This window comes from Saccoglossus kowalevskii, chromosome 10 (assembly GCF_978046115.1).
Source record: "Saccoglossus kowalevskii chromosome 10, keSacKowa6.1, whole genome shotgun sequence".
Lineage (NCBI taxonomy): Eukaryota > Metazoa > Hemichordata > Enteropneusta > Harrimaniidae > Saccoglossus > Saccoglossus kowalevskii.
Window position 1 is genome coordinate 8,301,368 of NC_140650.1, and position 11,768 is coordinate 8,313,135.

Consider the following 11,768-nt stretch of genomic DNA (forward strand, 5'->3'; position numbering starts at 1 on the left):
CACATCAATTGTTTTTGATTTGGTTAACCTTTGGCCAACTGGCCGCCATTTGGACATGTCATCAATCGTTTCTCGAACATGCCTTGACCATTTCATTCAAACTTGGCATTGACATCAGTCATGGTGGGTTACTGGTGTACGTTATTTTTATCTTGCCTGTAACATCAATGATGAAAGGGAAAGGTATATTAAGGGAAAAAAGTCTGTCCTTCATTGTCGTTGCAAAACGTTGCATCCACATTTTGAAAAGAAAATTGTGCTCAAAAATAGGTATTCTGTATTTGAAAAACAGTTCATTTGACAAATGAAAATTCACAGAAATTAGAATAATGCTTTTATAATAAAATTAAAAAACACACTTTAGAAACAAAGATTGCAGTGTTTGAAGATGTAGATTTTTAGGAGGCAACAGTACTGTTGAATTCTCTCTCCACTGTACACCAACTAGCTATTTAAGTTGATTTGTATACAAAGCAGATAGTTATTCTTAGAGGGCGTTTTTTGACTTTTCAAATAATACAGTAGTCATACAATGAATATAATAAATCATTAATTTTTGACAGTCACCTGTACAAAATACTTGGGCAAAAGCCAGCTAATATTTTCTGTTATTTTGCATGTTTTATGAATCTATTCATGTGCAGCACTTTTTTTGAGATGAGGCATTTGTTTTTATACTAAAATATCTGAATTACTTTGAATAAACCTGGAATTTATGTCCCTTAAAATAATTAAACAAATTAGGCACCAATGTTTTTGTAAGATATTTACATCAATCAATGACATTAAGTAGACTGCTTTCCCTATATGCTGTTTCAATCCTAAAACTTGTTTTGATTCAAAATTAATTATGACAATCATGAATGCATATTCATATTGAAACAAACTATGATAAAGGAAATAATATTATATAACAAAGGGCAAGGTCACCAGAGTTCAACTATGTGTAATACATGCAAATACAACGCCCTCCACGTTCACAAGACACAAGCAAGTGGTTTCACCGAATGGCAATTCGAAATTGTAGTTTCTCAAATACAAATGGGATTTCACGAATACAAATGGGATTTCACGAATACAAATAGATTTCACGAATACAAATTGAGATTTCACTAACACAAACAGAGATTTCACGAATACAAAGAGAGATTTCACGAATACAAATTGAGATTTTACAATTACAAATTGAGATTTTACAATTACAAATAGATATTTTAAGAATACAAATGAAGATTTCACGAATACAAATGGAGATTTTACAATTACAAATAGAGATTTCACGAATACAAATGGAGATTTTAAAATTACAAATAGAGATTTTACGAATACAAATGGAGATTTCATGAATGCAAATGGAGATTTTAAAATTACAAATAGAGAATTTACAAATACAAATGGAGACTTCACGAACACAAATAGAGATTTTACGAATACAAATGGAGTTTTAAAATTACAAATAGAGATTTTACGAATACAAATGGAGATTTCACGAATACAAATGGAGATATCACAATTACAAATAGAGATTTTATGAATACAAATGGAGATTTCACGAATACAAATGGAGATTTTAAAATCACAAATAGAGATTTTACGAATACAAATGGAGATTTCACAATTACAAATAGAGATTTTACGAATACAAATGGAGAATTCACGAATACAAATAGAGATTTTAAAATTACAAATAGAGATTTCATGAATACAAATAGAAATTTCACGAATACACATTGAGATTTCACTAACACAAACAGAGATTTCATGAATACAAATTGAGATTTCACGAATACAAATGGAGATTTTAAAATTACAAATAGAAATTTTACAAATACAAATGGAGATTTTACGAATACAAATGGAGATTTCACGAATACAAATGGAGATTTCACTAACACAAATAGAGATTTTACGAATACAAATGGAGATTTTAAAATTACAAATAGAGATTTCACGAATACAAATAGAGATTTCACGAATACAAATTGAGATTTCACTAACACAAACACAAACAGAGATTTCACTAACACAAACAGAGATTTCATGAAAGAAATGGAGATTCTACAATTACAAATAGAGATTTCATGAATACAAATTGAGATTTCACGAATACAAACGGAGATTTTAAAATTGTAAATAGAGATTTTACAAATACAAATGGAGATTTCACTAACACAAATAGAGATTTTACAATTACAAATAGCTATTTTACGAATACAAATGGAGATTTCACGAATACAAATGGAGATTTCACAATTACAAATAGAGATTTTATGAATACAAATGGAGATTTCACTAACACAGAGATTTCACGAATACAAATGGAGATTTCACAATTACAAATAGAGATTTTATGAATACAAGTGGAGATTTTAAAATTACAAATAGATATTTTACGAATACAAATGGAGATTTCACGAATACAAATGGAGATTTTAAAATTACAAATAAAGATTTTACAAATACAAATTGAGATTTCACTAACACAAACAGAGATTTAACGAAAGAAATGGAGATTTTACAATTACAAATAAAGATTTCATGAATACAAATTGAGATTTTACAATTACAAATAGAGATTTCATGAATACAAATTGAGATTTCACGAATACAAATGGAGATTTTAAAATTACAAATAGAGATTTTACAAATACAAATGGAGATTTCACTAACACAAATAGAGATTTTACAATTACAAATAGATATTTTACGAATACAAATGGAGATTTTACAATTACAAATAAATATTTTACGAATACAAAGGGAGATTTTACAATTACAAATAGAGATTTCACGAATACAAATGGAGATTTTAAAATTACAAATAGAGATTTTACGAATACAAATGGAGTTTTAAAATTACAAATAGAGATTTTACGAATACAAATGGAGATTTCACGAATACAAATGGAGATATCACAATTACAAATAGAGATTTTATGAATACAAATGGAGATTTCACGAATACAAATGGAGATTTTAAAATCACAAATAGAGATTTTACGAATACAAATGGAGATTTCACAATTACAAATAGAGATTTTACGAATACAAATGGAGAATTCACGAATACAAATAGAGATTTCACTAACACAAACAGAGATTTCACGAATACAAAGAGAGATTTCACGAATACAAATTGAGATTTTACAATTACAAATTGAGATTTTACAATTACAAATAGATATTTTAAGAATACAAATGAAGATTTCACGAATACAAATGGAGATTTTACAATTACAAATAGAGATTTCACGAATACAAATGGAGATTTTAAAATTACAAATAGAGATTTTACGAATACAAATGGAGATTTCATGAATGCAAATGGAGATTTTAAAATTACAAATAGAGATTTACAAATACAAATGGAGACTTCACGAACACAAATAGAGATTTTACGAATACAAATGGAGTTTTAAAATTACAAATAGAGATTTTACGAATACAAATGGAGATTTCACGAATACAAATGGAGATATCACAATTACAAATAGAGATTTTATGAATACAAATGGAGATTTCACGAATACAAATGGAGATTTTAAAATCACAAATAGAGATTTTACGAATACAAATGGAGATTTCACAATTACAAATAGAGATTTTACGAATACAAATGGAGAATTCACGAATACAAATAGAGATTTTAAAATTACAAATAGAGATTTCGTGAATACAAATAGAAATTTCACGAATACAAATTGAGATTTCACTAACACAAACAGAGATTTCATGAATACAAATTGAGATTTCACGAATACAAATGGAGATTTTAAAATTACAAATAGAAATTTTACAAATACAAATGGAGATTTTACGAATACAAATGGAGATTTCACGAATACAAATGGAGATTTCACTAACACAAATAGAGATTTTACGAATACAAATGGAGATTTTAAAATTACATATAGAGATTTCACGAATACAAATAGAGATTTCACGAATACAAATTGAGATTTCACTAACACAAACACAAACAGAGATTTCACTAACACAAACAGAGATTTCACGAAAGAAATGGAGATTCTACAATTACAAATAGAGATTTCATGAATACAAATTGAGATTTCACGAATACAAACGGAGATTTTAAAATTGTAAATAGAGATTTTACAAATACAAATGGAGATTTCACTAACACAAATAGAGATTTTACAATTACAAATAGATATTTTACGAATACAAATGGAGATTTCACGAATACAAATGGAGATTTCACAATTACAAATAGAGATTTTATGAATACAAATGGAGATTTCACTAACACAGAGATTTCACGAATACAAATGGAGATTTCACAATTACAAATAGAGATTATATGAATACAAGTGGAGATTTTAAAATTACAAATAGATATTTTACGAATACAAATGGAGATTTCACGAATACAAATGGAGATTTTAAAATTACAAATAAAGATTTTACAAATACAAATGGAGATTTCACTAACACAAATAGAGATTTTACAATTACAAATAGATATTTTACGAATACAAATGGAGATTTTACAATTACAAATAAATATTTTACGAATACAAATGGAGATTTTACAATTACAAATAGAGATTTCACGAATACAAATGGAGATTTTAAAATTACAAATAGAGATTTTACGAATACAAATGGAGTTTTAAAATTACAAATAGAGATTTTACGAATACAAATGGAGATTTCACGAATACAAATGGAGATATCACAATTACAAATAGAGATTTTATGAATACAAATGGAGATTTCACGAATACAAATGGAGATTTTAAAATCACAAATAGAGATTTTACGAATACAAATGGAGATTTCACAATTACAAATAGAGATTTTACGAATACAAATGGAGAATTCACGAATACAAATAGAGATTTCACTAACACAAACAGAGATTTCACGAATACAAAGAGAGATTTCACGAATACAAATTGAGATTTTACAATTACAAATTGAGATTTTACAATTACAAATAGATATTTTAAGAATACAAATGAAGATTTGACGAATACAAATGGAGATTTTACAATTACAAATAGAGATTTCACGAATACAAATGGAGATTTTAAAATTACAAATAGAGATTTTACGAATACAAATGGAGATTTCATGAATGCAAATGGAGATTTTAAAATTACAAATAGAGAATTTACAAATACAAATGGAGACTTCACGAACACAAATAGAGATTTTACGAATACAAATGGAGTTTTAAAATTACAAATAGAGATTTTACGAATACAAATGGAGATTTCACGAATACAAATGGAGATATCACAATTACAAATAGAGATTTTATGAATACAAATGGAGATTTCACGAATACAAATGGAGATTTTAAAATCACAAATAGAGATTTTACGAATACAAATGGAGATTTCACAATTACAAATAGAGATTTTACGAATACAAATGGAGAATTCACGAATACAAATAGAGATTTTAAAATTACAAATAGAGATTTCATGAATACAAATAGAAATTTCACGAATACAAATTGAGATTTCACTAACACAAACAGAGATTTCATGAATACAAATTGAGATTTCACGAATACAAATGGAGATTTTAAAATTACAAATAGAAATTTTACAAATACAAATGGAGATTTTACGAATACAAATGGAGATTTCACGAATACAAATGGAGATTTCACTAACACAAATAGAGATTTTACGAATACAAATGGAGATTTTAAAATTACAAATAGAGATTTCACGAATACAAATAGAGATTTCACGAATACAAATTGAGATTTCACTAACACAAACACAAACAGAGATTTCACTAACACAGAGATTTCACGAAAGAAATGGAGATTCTACAATTACAAATAGAGATTTCATGAATACAAATTGAGATTTCACGAATACAAACGGGGATTTTAAAATTGTAAATAGAGATTTTACAAATACAAATGGAGATTTCACTAACACAAATAGAGATTTTACAATTACAAATAGATATTTTACGAATACAAATGGAGATTTCACGAATACAAATGGAGATTTCACAATTACAAATAGAGATTTTATGAATACAAATGGAGATTTCACTAACACAGAGATTTCACGAATACAAATGGAGATTTCACAATTACAAATAGAGATTTTATGAATACAAGTGGAGATTTTAAAATTACAAATAGATATTTTACGAATACAAATGGAGATTTCACGAATACAAATGGAGATTTTAAAATTACAAATAAAGATTTTACAAATACAAATTGAGATTTCACTAACACAAACAGAGATTTAACGAAAGAAATGGAGATTTTACAATTACAAATAAAGATTTCATGAATACAAATTGAGATTTTACAATTACAAATAGAGATTTCATGAATACAAATTGAGATTTCACGAATACAAATGGAGATTTTAAAATTACAAATAGAGATTTTACAAATACAAATGGAGATTTCACTAACACAAATAGAGATTTTACAATTACAAATAGATATTTTACGAATACAAATGGAGATTTTACAATTACAAATAAATATTTTACGAATACAAATGGAGATTTTACAATTACAAATAGAGATTTCACGAATACAAATGGAGATTTTAAAATTACAAATAGAGATTTTACGAATACAAATGGAGTTTTAAAATTACAAATAGAGATTTTACGAATACAAATGGAGATTTCACGAATACAAATGGAGATATCACAATTACAAATAGAGATTTTATGAATACAAATGGAGATTTCACGAATACAAATGGAGATTTTAAAATCACAAATAGAGATTTTACGAATACAAATGGAGATTTCACAATTACAAATAGAGATTTTACGAATACAAATGGAGAATTCACGAATACAAATAGAGATTTCACTAACACAAACAGAGATTTCACGAATACAAAGAGAGATTTCACGAATACAAATTGAGATTTTACAATTACAAATTGAGATTTTACAATTACAAATAGATATTTTAAGAATACAAATGAAGATTTCACGAATACAAATGGAGATTTTACAATTACAAATAGAGATTTCACGAATACAAATGGAGATTTTAAAATTACAAATAGAGATTTTACGAATACAAATGGAGATTTCATGAATGCAAATGGAGATTTTAAAATTACAAATAGAGAATTTACAAATACAAATGGAGACTTCACGAACACAAATAGAGATTTTACGAATACAAATGGAGTTTTAAAATTACAAATAGAGATTTTACGAATACAAATGGAGATTTCACGAATACAAATGGAGATATCACAATTACAAATAGAGATTTTATGAATACAAATGGAGATTTCACGAATACAAATGGAGATTTTAAAATCACAAATAGAGATTTTACGAATACAAATGGAGATTTCACAATTACAAATAGAGATTTTACGAATACAAATGGAGAATTCACGAATACAAATAGAGATTTTAAAATTACAAATAGAGATTTCATGAATACAAATAGAAATTTCACGAATACAAATTGAGATTTCACTAACACAAACAGAGATTTCATGAATACAAATTGAGATTTCACGAATACAAATGGAGATTTTAAAATTACAAATAGAAATTTTACAAATACAAATGGAGATTTTACGAATACAAATGGAGATTTCACGAATACAAATGGAGATTTCACTAACACAAATAGAGATTTTACGAATACAAATGGAGATTTTAAAATTACAAATAGAGATTTCACGAATACAAATAGAGATTTCACGAATACAAATTGAGATTTCACTAACACAAACACAAACAGAGATTTCACTAACACAAACAGAGATTTCACGAAAGAAATGGAGATTCTACAATTACAAATAGAGATTTCATGAATACAAATTGAGATTTCACGAATACAAACGGAGATTTTAAAATTGTAAATAGAGATTTTACAAATACAAATGGAGATTTCACTAACACAAATAGAGATTTTACAATTACAAATAGATATTTTACGAATACAAATGGAGATTTCACGAATACAAATGGAGATTTCACAATTACAAATAGAGATTTTATGAATACAAATGGAGATTTCACTAACACAGAGATTTCACGAATACAAATGGAGATTTCACAATTACAAATAGAGATTTTATGAATACAAGTGGAGATTTTAAAATTACAAATAGATATTTTACGAATACAAATGGAGATTTCACGAATACAAATGGAGATTTTAAAATTACAAATAAAGATTTTACAAATACAAATTGAGATTTCACTAACACAAACAGAGATTTAACGAAAGAAATGGAGATTTTACAATTACAAATAAAGATTTCATGAATACAAATTGAGATTTTACAATTACAAATAGAGATTTCATGAATACAAATTGAGACTTCACGAACACAAATAGAGATTTTACGAATACAAATGGAGTTTTAAAATTACAAATAGAGATTTTACGAATACAAATGGAGATTTCACGAATACAAATGGAGATATCACAATTACAAATAGAGATTTTATGAATACAAATGGAGATTTCACGAATACAAATGGAGATTTTAAAATCACAAATAGAGATTTTACGAATACAAATGGAGATTTCACAATTACAAATAGAGATTTTACGAATACAAATGGAGAATTCACGAATACAAATAGAGATTTTAAAATTACAAATAGAGATTTCATGAATACAAATAGAAATTTCACGAATACAAATTGAGATTTCACTAACACAAACAGAGATTTCATGAATACAAATTGAGATTTCACGAATACAAATGGAGATTTTAAAATTACAAATAGAAATTTTACAAATACAAATGGAGATTTTACGAATACAAATGGAGATTTCACGAATACAAATGGAGATTTCACTAACACAAATAGAGATTTTACGAATACAAATGGAGATTTTAAAATTACAAATAGAGATTTCACGAATACAAATAGAGATTTCACGAATACAAATTGAGATTTCACTAACACAAACACAAACAGAGATTTCACTAACACAAACAGAGATTTCACGAAAGAAATGGAGATTCTACAATTACAAATAGAGATTTCATGAATACAAATTGAGATTTCACGAATACAAACGGAGATTTTAAAATTGTAAATAGAGATTTTACAAATACAAATGGAGATTTCACTAACACAAATAGAGATTTTACAATTACAAATAGATATTTTACGAATACAAATGGAGATTTCACGAATACAAATGGAGATTTCACAATTACAAATAGAGATTTTATGAATACAAATGGAGATTTCACTAACACAGAGATTTCACGAATACAAATGGAGATTTCACAATTACAAATAGAGATTTTATGAATACAAGTGGAGATTTTAAAATTACAAATAGATATTTTACGAATACAAATGGAGATTTCACGAATACAAATGGAGATTTTAAAATTACAAATAAAGATTTTACAAATACAAATTGAGATTTCACTAACACAAACAGAGATTTAACGAAAGAAATGGAGATTTTACAATTACAAATAAAGATTTCATGAATACAAATTGAGATTTTACAATTACAAATAGAGATTTCATGAATACAAATTGAGATTTCACGAATACAAATGGAGATTTTAAAATTACAAATAGAGATTTTACAAATACAAATGGAGATTTCACTAACACAAATAGAGATTTTACAATTACAAATAGATATTTTACGAATACAAATGGAGATTTTACAATTACAAATAAATATTTTACGAATACAAATGGAGATTTTACAATTACAAATAGAGATTTCACGAATACAAATGGAGATTTTAAAATTACAAATAGAGATTTTACGAATACAAATGGAGTTTTAAAATTACAAATAGAGATTTTACGAATACAAATGGAGATTTCACGAATACAAATGGAGATATCACAATTACAAATAGAGATTTTATGAATACAAATGGAGATTTCACGAATACAAATGGAGATTTCACTAACACAAATAGAGATTTTACGAATACAAATGGAGATTTTAAAATTACAAATAGAGATTTCACGAATACAAATAGAGATTTCACGAATACAAATTGAGATTTCACTAACACAAACACAAACAGAGATTTCATGAATATAAATAAAGGTTTTATGAATACAAATATGTAATTCATAAATATAAATTTAAATTCTCGCACATAAATATTTTTAATGAATATTGCAACACTTGGCCTTCCATATGGAGGTGTTAATGATGCCTATAAACGGCATCTTGTTTTCAATTTTCTGAAACCCAATCATCCAAGTAATGTGTACTTCCTCCAAGAAACACATACAATTATTACTGATGAAGCCAGGTGGTGGATAGTATGGCGAGGAGAAATGTTTTTCTCACATGATAATTCACATTCTTCCGGAGTGGCAATTCTGGTCAAACCAGGGTCAGAGGTCAATGTATTCACTGTCAATAACGTTCTTGATGGTCATTTACTACATGTCCATATGGAGTTAGATGATTTTCCTCTTCATCTAATCAATGTATATGCACCCACAAATGGTTATGAAAGGTTGAAGTGTTTCAAGGCCCTACAAATTATTTTAAATGGATTAAACTCTGACACTATCATAATGGCTGGAGATTTCAATTATACCTTGAATCCAAATATGGATAGAGCTAACAATCCAGAACCATACTTGCCGTCGTCAGTTTTTCTGTCAAACATTTCAAAGCGTTTCAAATTACTTGATGCATGGAGACATATTAATACAGACTTTAAACAATTTACTTGGCAACGCAACAACACACAATGTCGACTTGATACGTTCTATGTACCAAAATCAATTGCCTCAAGAACTCAGCAAGCATCCATTCAATCACACTTTCATTTATCAGATCATTGTCCAGTCACACTAGCATTGTCCCTACAAAACATACCGAACCGCAATCCAGTGTGGGCTTTCAATGTCAGTCTACTTCACGACGAAGAATATTGCTATATTCTTAGTCACTTCTGGTTCTCATGACGTAAACAAAAGTCACGCTTCAAGTCAATTCAACAGTGGTGGGACACAGGGACAATCAAAATACAACAACTAACTAAACAATATACTGCAAAACTCAGCTGTAACTACCGTACCAAAAAACGCAATTTAATAAGTGAAATCGCAGCCTTAGAAAATGATATAGACCACAACCCTATAATTGAAAGTATACTGAACGACAAGAAGGAAGCCCTAGAGAGCCTTGTACGGACTGAAGCCAGGGGGTCAGCGATAAGAGCGCGCCACCAACTGTTAAATGAAAGTGATGCCCCGACATCGTTCTTTTTTGAACTAGAGAAACAAAAGGGCAAGCGGAAGATCATGGTCCTATCAGGGGATAATCTTCTTTCTCTCGGGTTCTCCACACTTGTCAGGGGGAAAACTCGTCTCGTCTCTCTATCTCGTCCCCTTGAGGTACGGGATCGGGGAAGTCACTTTAACTTTACAGTCAAATAAGACACACACAACGAAATACGTTTCAGCTCTCGTCTTAGTCCATCTTTTGGAGCACTCTATAAGACACAGCGCCCTGGGGAAAAATCCCCAAGACTCCCTCGGACTGACTCTCGACTGCCCAGGACTGCCCTCTCCCTCTTCTGCGTCTATCGTGGAGTACTCTTCAAGACCAACTCAAACTCTCTTTATTCATTTTCAAAACTCTGACCAATTACAATGCAGTAAAAAGACTCTAGGGCGTAACCTTCAATCATAAAGCCAATCACACTAAGTACTGAATACGTCATATCTTTTGATTAATCGTTCACTACATTAATAACTATGGATATAAACTGTCAGAATGAGTAGTCTAAAAAGCGGCGGCTATCTGG